Genomic DNA, 12,046 nt, shown 5'->3' on the forward strand with positions numbered 1-12,046 from the left:
AGCCAGGATGGTCTCGATCTCCTGACCTCGTGATCCGCCCGTCTCGGCCTCCCAAAGTGCTGGGATTACAGGCTTGAGCCACCGCGCCCGGCCGCCATTAAATCTTTATGTGCCTCCACGAATGCTTATTACATGTCAGACACTATTGCAAACAATATCTATTTACTGTATTATTTAAATCTCACAGTCTTCCTATTGTCCTGATACACAGAGAAGTAGCTTGCTCAAGGTTACACAATGGTAGTCAGGATTCAAACAGGGCACCTAACTTCAGAACCCAGGCTTTGTATAAGCATTTATCCTTTGTTTTTGTTTGTTTGTTGTCTTATCCTTTGTTTTTCAGTGCACATATATGCACCCTTTTCTTGAAAATACAAAACAAGCAAAACACTTTTTTTTTTTTTTTTTTGAGATGTAGTCTGGCTCTCACCCAGGCTGGAGTGCAGTGGCGCCATCTCGGCTCACTGCAAGCTCCGCCTCCTGGGTTCACGCCATTCTCCTGCCTCAGCCTCCCAAGTAGCTGGGACCACAGGCGCCCGCCACCACGCCCGGCTAATTTTTTGTATTTTTAATAGAGACGGGGGTGGGGGTCACCGTATTAGCCAGGATGGTTTCGATCTCCTGACCTCATGATCCACCCGCCTCAGCCTCCCAAAGTGCTGGGATTACAGGCGTGAGCCACCGCGCCCGGTCACCCCTGATTATTTCTTCAGGACACATTCCTAAAAGTGGAATTGCTGGACCAGAGCAATCACCCCGAAAGAGATTAAGGATGGAATTAAGGTAAAGTAACATCAGCTAACAAAGACCTTTAGTGTCCCACTCTCAAAACTCTACCGTGGTAATTCTCAACACCAGCTCCATAGCAAAGGGCAGTGCTCAAATTACTGATGGCTACGGAAGGGAAGAACCTCCAATGCCAAGACCAAAACAATCTCTCTTCAACGCCATGCTCAGTTTTCCTGTCTCTCTAGCTTAGTAGGACTTCTGCCCCCAAGGTCGCTGCTGATGAACTCCTCCAGAGTTTGCGCCCCTTAAAATTACTTGGATGCGCCAGGCGAATCACCGGAGGTCAGATATTCGAGACCAGATTTGCCAACACGATGAAACCCCGTCTCTACTAAAAATACAAAAATTAGCTGGGCATGGTGGCAGGCGCCCGTAATCCCAGCTACTCGGGAGGCTGAAGCAGGAGAACTGCTTGCACTCGGGAGGCGGAGGTTGCACTGAGCCGAGAGATCGTGCCATTACTCGCAAGCCTGGGCGGCAAAGGGAGACTCCGTCTCAAACAAAACAAAACAAAACAAAACAAAAAAACTTGGATGCTTTCAAGGGACCTACTGGATAACCTCACCATCCTTCCTTTCTCTCACTTTATACCGCATAGTGCAACCCGATAGCTTCAGAACACCATATTCATAGTCTCTTAGACAGATTCATTTTCTTCTATTGTTGGATAGGTTTTAGCACTGATGCCCATCCTATTATCAATGGTAAAATAGATCTAAGGTTATTACAGCACTTCAAAAGCGACACCTCGCCATTCTTTTAATCCTGAACGTATTTAATTACAAATCAAAAAAGCCTACCTAATCGTACTTACTAGGCGCATAAATATCTCGCAATTCTGAATTAGCTGGTGATGCTGGTGAAAGGCGCAGAATTTGGGCTTTCTGTTTTTCCTTTTACGCACGCATCACGAACTTTCTTGGCGTTAAAAGCAGCCTCACAAAGTGCAGATGATGCAATTGCTCAAGGGTCCTCATTCTTATGTAAGAAATAGCAGAACAAAAAGTATGCTACAGGAGCCCGGATAGCTCAGTCGGTAGAGCATCAGACTTTTAATCTGAGGGTCCAGGGTTCAAGTCCCTGTTCGGGCGTCGTGTTTTCTTTTCCTTAATGGACAAACACAAATTGTATATATTATGGGGTACAACACCATCTTCTGAAATATGTGTATATTGTTGAATGAGTAAATCAAACTGATGAGGGTATGCATTACCTCACATATCTTATTTAGTGGTGAGAGCACAAGGTGCTTGCTTTTAGGTTTTTTTCTTCCTTTCTCAATTACGAGCCATCAAAAAACAAGTATTTTTCTGGGGAAGCACCGTGCCAGACCTCGATACTCGCCAAGAAATTAAACGATTTTTCAGTCATTTTTTTCCTCTCTGAAAACATGTTTATCCAGCATATTCTGAAACCGATGAAAAACGAATTGAATTGGCTTTGAAATGTAAGGATTTACAACGTACGCATTTCGGACTTGGTGAGATGATATAAAGTAACTAAAACTTCAAACGCCCGAACAGGGACTTGAACCCTGGACCCTCAGATTAAAAGTCTGATGCTCTACCGACTGAGCTATCCGGGCGCTCCGGTAGTGAGTCCTTTCTGTTTACTTCATATAGGGTGTTTTTTTTTCTTTTAATTTGAGATGATGTCATTCTGTCGCCAGGCTGGAGTGCAGTAGGGCGATGTTGGCTCACCGCAACCTCCGCCTCCCGGGTTCAAGTGATTCTCCTGCCTCAGCCTCCCGAGTAGCTGAGACTACAGGCGCGCGCGCCCACGCCCAGCTAATTTTTGTATTTTTGGAAAAGACAGAGTTTCATCATGTTGACCACGATGGTCTCGATTTCTTGACCTCGTGATCTGCCCACCTTGGCCTCCCAAAGTGCTGGGATTATAGGAGTGAGCCACCGCGCCGGCCTGCTTCCTTTTAAGCAGCTAAATTTAGGTTTTAATTAGAATTAAAGGTGTTTTTTTGTTTTTTGTTTTAGCGAGATAAAGCAAAACACATATTTTCCTATCCTTTTCTTTTTGTTCCATTCACTTAAAACATGTGTTCTTCAAGCTGTTTCATGTTTGATAAGTTACCAGTATTTACTAAACTCTCTAAAAGGAAATTAATGGTAGTAAATGACAGAAAAATGGGCAACCAAGATGAATATTCAAAATTTAGACATGGGGTTACAACCTCTCTTTCCTTCCCTCTTTCCGTCCTTCCTTTCTTTCTTCTTTTTTTTTTCTTTCAATCTTTGCAGCTGTGCCAGGGAGCAACCTCTTTTATTATACTTCTGCCTTCTATTTATCACTTCCCTGATGAGGTCTCTTAATTTTAATTATTCTACCAAACTAGATTACAGCATCTCTCCCATTAACGAAAAATACATTTCCTGGCCGGGCGCGGTGGCTCAAGCCTGTAATCCCAGCACTTTGGGAGGCCGAGATGGGCGGATCACGAGGTCAGGAGATCGAGACCATCCTGGCTAACACGGTGAAACCCCGTCTCTACTAAAAATACAAAAAACTAGCTGGGCGAGGTGGCGGGCGCCTGTAGTCCCAGCTACTCGGGAGGCTGAGGCAGGAGAATGGCGTAAACCCAGGAGGCGGAGCTTGCAGTGAGCTGAGATCTGGCCACCGCACTCCAGCCCGGGCGACACAGCAAGACTCCATCTCAAAAAAAAAAAAAAGAAAAATACATTTCCATTCATCAGATGATGTAGTTGTTAGATGAGCATTCCTTAGCACAAAAGAAGGAAAGACACTTTTGATGCATGCACAGAGGAGCTAATACTATAAGAAAATAGACATGATTGTGGAAAGGTCTGAATTAAGATTGTGGGAAAAGGAGTTTAGACCTTTAATTTAAATTTAGATTGAATTTTTGCCTTTCTTCCCGTTTCAGGCAAGTTGCAGTTTTCTTTTCTTTTTTTTTTCGAGTCAGAGTCTCACTCTGTCGCCCAGGCTGGAGTGGAGTGGCAGGATCTCAGCTTATTGCAACCTCTGCCTCCCAAGTTCAAGCAGTTCTCCTGCCTCAGACTCCCGAGTAGCTGGGATTATACAGGCGCGTGCCACCACGCCCTGCTAATATTTTTGAAATTTTTTTAGTAGAGATGGGGGTTTCACCATATTGGCCAGGCTGGTCTCGAACTCCTGACCTCAGGTGATCCGCCTGCCTCTGCCTACCAAAGTGCTGGGATTACAGGTGTGAACCATCGCACCCGCCTCAAGTTGCTGTTTTCAAGACAGACTCACAAGACGAATCCTCCCAAAGCAGTGTGCACCAGTGGGAGCAACATAGAGTATTAAGAATACAAATCTCCAGATCAGCCTAGTTTCTCCTGAAATCAATTTCTTTCTTCTTTTTCTTTTTTCTTTGAGCCGGAGTCTCGGTCTTGGGGCCCAAGCTGGAATACAATGGCGCGACCTTGGCTCACTGCAACCTCCACTTCTTGGGTTCGAGCGATTCTCCTGCCTCAGCCTCCAGAGTAGCTGGGATTATAGGCACGAGCCACCACACCTGGCTAATTTTTTGTATTTTTAGTATAAACAGGGTTTCACCATGTTAGCCAGGCTGGTTTCGAACTCCTTACCTAAGGTGATCTTCCTGCCTTGGCCTCCCAAAGTGCTGAGATTACAGGCATAAGCCACCACACCCAGCCACCTAAAATCAATTTCATCTACCCTGACACATGGGTTGTGGAACACAAGATTATGAAATTTCAAATAGTGATAAGGGAATTTATTTTAGTTTCTGGGTACTAGTGGCTTCTGAACACAATGAACAACAAAATAGCTCAGTCTCAGTTGGAGGAATTTTTCTTTCCTACTATTGTCTGATTCTTATAGAACAAAGACCAACAAACTGTGTGATCCTGAGCAGGCCTGGGTTTCCACATTTATAAAATAAGGGAAATTGATTAGATGGCCTCTGAGATAACCTGTAAATCTAAAGTTTTACCATTCTGTTACTTTTTTCCGTTGTGAATAAGATTAGAAGGAACAGACTCAAAATGTGCCAGAATGGAGTGATTTAATTCAACAAACATTTACTGATCGTCTATTACAGGTTAGGCTCTGCGCTAGCCCTAGAGTCTGAGATGAGTAGGACATGGGTCCTGCTAACAGTCTAGGAAAGAAGACACACAAACAAACAATTTCAACATAAAGTGGAGTGGCGGCAGATGAAGATGGACAGGAAAGCAGGGTTTATAAAATGAGGGTGCCTGGGCCCTTGAGTTTTCAGCAGGGAAACTGCATGATCATAATTAAGTCTAAACAAGTAGCTGTCAGTGGTGTAATAAAGAAATTATAATGAGCAAAACACAGACATTTATTTATTTAGACATTTTTTTTCAGCACCCACTGTGTTAGATAAGGAAAAACTGCCAGCACTGTTTCTATGAATGCAATGTGGAAATAAATTATACCACTTAAATTTTAAGGAAAGGAAATGGTGTCTATCCAGGCCTCCTTCAAAGGGCAAGAACAGATAAAGGGGTCTTCAAGTTTTTTCCTCCCCAAGGCTTTGTTACATCACATTCCCTTTCCTCCGGGATAACAAAACCTGCTGTTTTAAAATTAAATAAACTGAATGGGATTAATCAATCAAAAATTTGCTTACTGATTACCCACTGCTTCCACAGCAGTGAGCTAGGCACAGTAGGGAGGAAAACAGGAAATCTGGAAGGAATGTGGGGACCACAAGATGTATTTAGAGAATGGGGAATAACTTAGTCTGGTTGGAGCAGAGGGAGATAGAGAGGGGTGAGGTCACATTGGAGACTACACTTCTGTTAGGCTAAGGCAAACGATTTTATCCTACAGGCAATGGCGAGCTATTGAAAGATTGGCTTGTTAACATTGCAAAGTCCATCTGAGATAGCATGAAATGAATCTGTTTGCTTCATTTATGTTGCATCAGAAACACAAGTGCCATCTTGTCCTTTAGCATAAAATGTTCCTGGAGTGCTTCTTGAAGCTTCTTTATGCAGACTGTTGAACTTCATTTTCCCACTAGAGGGCAGGCTAAACTCACAGATTCTATATATTTGGTGATTCTCCTAGTTCTTAAATTAAATTTCTCCCACTATTTTTAAAGCGTGTGCGTGTGTGTATGTGCTGAGAACACTTGAGATTACACTCTTAGCAAATTTCAAGTACACCATACATCATTAATAACTATAGTCACTGTACTGTATGTTAGATCCCCAAAATTTATTCATCTTACAACTGAAAGTTTGTGCTCTTTGATCAAGATCTATTTGTTTCCCTCACCTCCCAGCCCCTGGTAACCATTCTGCTGTTTCTATGAGTTTAACTTTTTTGGATTCCACATATAAGTGAAATAATATAGTATTTGTCTTTCTGTTTCTAGCTTGTTTCACTTAGCATAAAGTCCTCCAGATTTGTCCACGTCGTCGCAAATGGCAGGATTTCCTTATGTATCACATTTTCTTTATTTCTTCTTCTTCTTCTTTTTTTTTTTTTTTTAGACGGAGTTTTCACTCTTGTTGCCCAGGCTGGAGTGCAGTGGCATGGTCTCACTTCACTGCAACCTCCACCTCCACCTCCTGGTTTCAAGTGATTTTCCTGCCTCATCCGTCCAAGCAGCTGGGACTGCAGGCACCTGCCACCACACCCAGCCAATTTTTGTATTTTTAATGGAGACAGGGTTTCATCATTTTGGCCAGGCTGGTCTGAACTCCTGACCTCAGGTGATCTGCTCACCTCGGCCTCCCAAAGTGCTGGGATTACAGGCATGAGCCATGGCACCCGGCCCCCATTTTCTTTATCCAGTCACCTGTTGACAGATACTTCTGCTGATTCCACATCTTGTCTATTGTGAATAATGCTGCAATGAACATGGAGGTGCAGGCCTCTCTTTAACATACTGATTTCATTTCCTTTGGATATATTCCCAGAAGTGGGATTGCTGGTTTGTACAGTAGTTCTATTTTTAATATTTTAAAGGAATCTCCATACTGTTTTCCATATGGCTGTACCAGTTTACATTCCCACCAACAGTGTACAAGGATCCCTTTTCTCCACACCCTCGACATCACTTGTAATCTTTTGACTTTTTGAGAATAACCACACTACAGGTGTGAAGTGATATCTCATTATTGAGGTTTTGACTTACACTTCCGTGATGATTAATGATGTCGAGCACCTTTTCATATACCTGTGGGTCATTTGTATGTCTTCTTTGGGAAAATGTTGATTCAGGTCCTTTGTGCATTAAAAAAAAAATTCTGGTTATTTGTTTTTGTTTTGTTTTGCTATTGAGTTGTATGAGTTCCTTATATATTTTATGTATTAACCCCTGGTCACATACATGGTTTGCAAATATTTTCTCCCATTCTGTATGTTGCCTTTTCATTTCGTTGATCCCTACTATAATAATTTTTAAAGGGATGTTTTTTACCCTCCTCATCTGACTCACTGCGTTTGAAAAAAGTCACCATCAATCTGATTACCCACTGCTTCCACAGCAGTGAGCTAGGCACAGAGGGGGAAAGTTGTGGACCCTTCCTTCCCAGACTTCCCCAAACCAACACCAAGTCGTAGCTACCCACTCTGGGGCCCAGTCTTCTATCATCACAGTATAGTGCATAGAGTCTTTGGAGCTAAGACCATCACAAGGTACTAAGAAGATGCATAGTACAGGTTGTTTTTGTTTTTTTGTTTTGAGACAGTGTTGCAATCATAGCTTACTGTGGCCTCAATCTCCTGGCTAAAGTGATTCTCTCACCTCTGCCTCCAGAGTAGCTGGGACTATAGGCGTGCACCACCATGCCTGGTGAATTTTTTTTTAAAAATGTTTTCGTAGAGATGGGGTCTTGGTATGTTGCCCAGGCTACCTTTGAACTCCCTTAACTCAAGGGATCCTTCTGCCTCAGCCTCACAAAGTGTTGGAATTATAGGCATGAACCACCATGCCTGGCTGAGCCCAAGAATCTTACACTACATCAAGAGCTCATATCCTGGAACAAATACTCCCTGAACAACGCAGCCCTCAAATGTCATGGATCATTGAAAAGGTATAGGAAAGAAGTAGGACTGATTTCAAAGCCAGTAAGAGTCAAAGGATTGAAGAAGTCAATCTATCCATAAAATACTTACAGAGCACCCCAACCCCATCTCTAACATCTTCAAAGATATTTGAATATTTTTGAAGAAAGCCTACTGAAGGATTTTAAAATAAAATTGTTTTAAATACTGCCTTTCAAACTATTAGCTTGGAGTTGTATTACAGATTAGTCCTAGCCTAGAGCAGAGCTCTGAGAGAATATAGCACAGATAAACAGATTCTATCATCATCTCCTTCCATTGATTTCAGCCATTTGCTCCCTGACCTGTAATCTACTTATTATTACCACTAAAATCTTTTTTTTTTTTTTTGAGACGGAGTCTGGCTCTGTCGCCCAGGCTGGAGTGCAGTGGCCGGATCTCAGCTCACTGCAAGCTCCGCCTCCCGGGCTTATGCCATTCTCCTGCCTCAGCCTCCGGAGTAGCTGCCACTACAGGTGCCCGCCACGTCGCCCGGCTAGTTTTTTGTATTTTTTTTTTAGCAGAGACGGGGTTTCAACGTGTTAGCCAGGATGGTCTCGATTTCCTGACGTCGTGATCCGCCCATCTCGGCCTCCCAAAGTGCTGGGATTACAGGCTTGAGCCACCACACCCGGCCTTTTTTTTTTTTTTTTTTTTTTAAGATAGGACCTCACTCTGTTGCCCAGGCTGGCGTGCAGTTGCACCATCATGGCTCACTCAACCTCCTGGACTCAGGTCCAGCCTCAACCTCCTGGACTCAGGTGATCCTCCCACCTCAGCCTCCGGGGTAGCTGGGACTAGAGGTACACACCACCATGCCCAGCTAATTTTTTGTGTTTTTTGTAGAGATGAGGTTTTGCCATATTGCCCAGGCTGGTCTCAAACCACGGGGCTCAAGCAATCCACCAGCTTAGGTCTCCCATAGCGCCAGGATTACAGGCATGAGCCATCACACCCGGTCACCACTGAAATCTTAGACTCTCAAGCTTTTCATTTTCTGGCTCAGTCACTCTGTCTTCCCGTAAACTAGATCCAGGTTTTCATCCATTCATTTATTGACCAAGAATTTATTGAGCACCAGCTTTGAATCATGCAATGAATTAGGCCTAGAAATTCAAAGGTGAAAATAATGGAGATTCCTTGTCTTTAAGGAGCTTACAGTCTGTTGTACTCCTCTTCTGTCCCCTCCACAATTCAGAAAAAAGTGGACAAGCAATTATAACACCCATGATCAGTGTAACAATCCAAGTAGCTATTGGGTATGTCTAGACACTCTTAGGAGGCACTCTAGGGAAGTTTTGCAGAGAATTTGTTGTAGGATGTATTAGTTTGTTACTGCTGCTGTAACAAATGACCACAAATTTAGTGGATTAAAGGAACATAAATTTATTATCCTACAGTTCTGTAGATCAAAAGCCCAACATGGGGTTCACTGGGCTAAAATCAAGGTATCTGAAGGGTCATGTTCCTTCCTGGAGGCTCTAGGGCAGAATCTGTTTTTGACCTTTCCGGTTTCTAGAGGCCATTCACACCCTCTGGCTCAGGACCTCCATGCTTCAACTTTCAAGCCAGCAGTGTTGCATTTTTCTGACCATTCTTGCATCATCACGTCTCTGACTTCAGCTAGGAAAGGTTCCCAGCTTTTAAGGACTGACGTGATTAGATTGGGCCCACCTGGATAATCCAGGCTAATCTTCCACTCCCAAGGGCCTTAACTTAATCACATCCATAAAATCCTTTTGCCACGTAAAATAATACAGCCATAGGTTCCAGGGATTAGGAAATAGACATTTCCTCCTTTGGGAGACCATTTTTCTGCCTACCATGTAGAGAGACAGCTGCATAAAGGGAAGCGGGTAGAGGTGGATTGGAGGTAGGAGGCCCTTTCCAGGAAACCGTGTGGAAGGGCCTTTAGGTGAGAATATTGTGTTTTCTAGGAACTGTAGGGAGTTTTGTAAGGCCCAAGTATGAAGTTTACATTGGAATGTGGGAGGCCATCCAATACATATTTATTGAATACTGTGTGGTAGGTGCAGTTTGGGAGATGCAGGGATGCACAAGACAAAGTCCTTGTTCTCTGAGGCTAGAGTGAAAAGCAAGGTCTGACTGTGAGAGAATTCAGAGTTTCCTTAGTAGATTGGACTTTAAGAGTTAGAGAAAATCATCCATTAATTCATCTGCCCAAAATTTTGTGAGCACAAGTGCCAGGCATTGTTCTAGGCTCTGAGAATACAGATGTTTAAAAACTAAAGTCAAAAAATCCCATGTCCTACATGTTAGTTGATTTTAAGCAGGAGAAGCAGATGTTTGCTTTGGAAACATCAACCTGGCTGGGTTGCTTGAGAAAAGATTGGAAGGGAAATAAGACTAGAGGTAGCCCAGTCCCTTTCCTCCCCCTTCTTCAAGATTCACAGCCTTTGCTGAGCTTCACTTCCCTTCTTGAGGACTTTGTCTTTTGTCAGGTGCCCTCTTTTCCCTTTATGCCTCCACTGTACCTATCTTGGAAACCTGGCCTCATGTTCTACACCTGGGCTTCCAAGTGCTGCAGAAGAAAATGATGAAAACATTCAGATATTTTTATTCATAGCCACAACATATTAGAGTATCCAATGCCAGCTGTATCTTCAACTCTGCTGACAATTCTCTCTCATCTCTCTGAAACTACCACTCTCATTCCTTATTCCTTTCTATTTTAACCTTAACCACTTTTTTTTTTTTGAAATGGAGTTTTACTCTTATTGCCCAGCCTGGAGTGCAATGGCGCAATCTCAGCTCACCGCAACCTCTGCCTCCCAGGTTCAAGTGATTCTCCTGCCTTAGCCTCCCGAGTAGGTGGTATTATGGGCATGCGCCACCACACCTAGCTACTTTTATTTTTAGTAGAGACTGGGTTTCTCCATGTTGGTCAGGCTGGTCTGGAACTCCCAACCTTAGGTGATCCGCCCACCTTGGCCTCCCAAAGTGCTGGGATTATAGGCGTGAGCCACCGTGCGTGGCAACCTTAACCACTTTCTTTAAGCCTTTAACCTCATCTTGAGCCCCTTTCTCTCAGGAGATTGCTTAGAGACTACCAGACAGCAACCAGTCTGCTCAACATCTAGTCTCAAGTTCTAGTCTCTTTACCAGTCTACAAATGCCTCTGCTTTTGTACAGCCTTCCTTTCAAAGATATCAGAGGCAGCTCCACCTCATATGCCTGGGTCCCAAGTCCCTCCTATTCATGATCTCGCTCTCCTTGGTCTTACTCTTCAGCATATGAACACACTTAAGCCTTTCTTATCCTAAAAAGAAAAAACAAAAATCTCCCCTTTGATCCTGCATTCCCTTGTACCCACTGCCTTATATTTCTCCTTGTCTTAAGTTGCCAAGCTTCTAGAAAAAGCATGTCTCTTTTATTCTAGATCCAGGTTCATTCATTCACTTACTGACCAAGAATTTATTGAGTACCAGCTTTGAATCAGGGAATGAATTAGGCCTAGAACCCACTGGAGGCTGGTTTAACTATGACCACTCTTACTCCATGAGCACCAGTGACTTTCTTGTCCATCCAAAGGGCATTTTCCAGCCCTACCCTCCTGGAGGTTCCTGCTGCACTTGTTATCCAGTCATTCTCTTCTGAGATTCTCCCACCTTAGTTTCTGACACTCTGTGGCCTCCAGTTTTTCTCTTACCTCTCTGATTGTTTCTTCTTTCCTCCTTATGCCCATCTGGACGACCTCGTACAGGCTTATAACTTCACTGACCACCTATAACCTACAGAATCCAAAGCTGCTATCACTTATCCACACCCCAATTTGAGTTTAGTTTCATCAGTTTGCTGTCTACTAGACATCCCCATCTAGACATTCCACAGATACCTCAAACCCAACATGTTCAAAATTAAGTGCAAGATCCCTCTGCCAACACCTGGGCCCTGTCTTACTAATTGTCCCTAACTTAGGGAATGGTACCACCTGCCAACAATTTCTAAAGCTTCAAATGGGCCGGGCGCGGTGGCTCAAGCCTGTAATCCCAGCACTTTGGGAGGCCGAGACGGGCGGATCACGAGGTCAGGAGATCGAGACCATCCTGGCTAACACGGTGAAACCCCGTCTCTATTAAGAAATACAAAAAACTAGCCGGGCGAGGTGGCGGGCGCCTGTAGTCCCAGCTACTCGGGAGGCTGAGGCCGGATCTCAGCTCACTGCAAGCTCCGCCTCCCGGCAGTGAGC

General features: G+C 43.8%; 2 non-coding genes across 2 annotated transcripts; one reads left to right on the forward strand and one right to left on the reverse strand.

Moving 5' to 3' along the window:
- The first annotated feature begins 1,807 nt into the window (after window positions 1-1,807).
- On the forward strand, window positions 1,808-1,880 carry TRNAK-UUU. Its single transcript has one exon. It is a non-coding gene; the product is annotated as a tRNA-Lys (tRNA).
- A 421-nt stretch (window positions 1,881-2,301) lies between these two features.
- Window positions 2,302-2,374, reverse strand: TRNAK-UUU. The gene has a single exon. It is a non-coding gene; the product is annotated as a tRNA-Lys (tRNA).
- Between the last annotated feature and the right edge of the window lie 9,672 nt (window positions 2,375-12,046).

Source organism: Theropithecus gelada, chromosome 1 (assembly GCF_003255815.1).
Source record: "Theropithecus gelada isolate Dixy chromosome 1, Tgel_1.0, whole genome shotgun sequence".
Taxonomy (NCBI): domain Eukaryota; kingdom Metazoa; phylum Chordata; class Mammalia; order Primates; family Cercopithecidae; genus Theropithecus; species Theropithecus gelada.